This window comes from Arachis duranensis, chromosome 3 (assembly GCF_000817695.3).
Source record: "Arachis duranensis cultivar V14167 chromosome 3, aradu.V14167.gnm2.J7QH, whole genome shotgun sequence".
Lineage (NCBI taxonomy): Eukaryota > Viridiplantae > Streptophyta > Magnoliopsida > Fabales > Fabaceae > Arachis > Arachis duranensis.
This window is the reverse complement of record NC_029774.3, coordinates 107,618,793-107,619,818: the sequence shown is the minus strand read 5'-3', so window position 1 is coordinate 107,619,818 and position 1,026 is coordinate 107,618,793.

Sequence of the window (1,026 nt, the reverse complement as noted above, 5' to 3'; positions counted from 1 at the left end):
AATCATCTATTCTAACATTCCTCATATACAAATCCAATATGATTTAACAATAAAAAATATATATAAGAGCTTAAATGTTAAAACATGATGTTAGACTAAAAATTAAAAAGTAATAAAATGAATACTTATACAAGCAATACAAACATTTATGTTAAAAGAAATCACTTTGCATTTATTTTTTTCGAATGTATGTATATAAAAAAACAATTAATCAATCAAATGCTTAGTGGTCCAAATTTGACAACAAACCAGCTATGCAATTTGATCCATATGTATTATTAATACCGATGAATTTAAATTATAAATAGCTAATTTGGTTAGGTAATGTTCCACTCAGAAAATAATTAGGACCCTACTGCTCGTTTTACTTTTCCTTTTTGGTGTTCTTTTAGTTCCATGTTATCCATATATTGGAGTGCTTTAATTTGGCATCAAGCATCAACATATTAATTTCTGTATAAATAATTATAGCGTATGCAAGCACTAAATAATACAAACAATGACAACCCCCAAAATCTGCATCACCCAAAATATACATTTTGACGTCTCGTTATTGTTCTCTATAGTATTTTAGTACCTCTTCTGGCAGCCAAAAGAAGCAAACCCATGTTGAACACATTAACTTATAGTGATTTATTGATTAGAGAGCGACCTCCCTTGGCATTGTGGTTGTAACTATCATTTTAATTTGAACGCTCTATTTCTCTTTGGAAAAGTGATAAAAGCTTTGAACAACAAACTTTGAAATTTCAAACAATTTCTGTATGTTTGAGTTTATTTTGGCGTTGGACACTAAACAAGAGAAAGTGAGAGCGCTAGGGAAAAGGAGGAGGGAAAAGGAAAAAGAAAAAAATAAAATAAAATAAAAGTGTAAATGTAAAGAAGTTGTGGGTCTAATACTATTTTTGGGTAGACACACAAATATAGGCGCAAAAAAGTTTTAATAATACAACCAAACTATTGAAGTTGCAGCTTTAATTTAAATTTATTAACATCTCTAGTAAAACTCAACAAAATTAACAACAA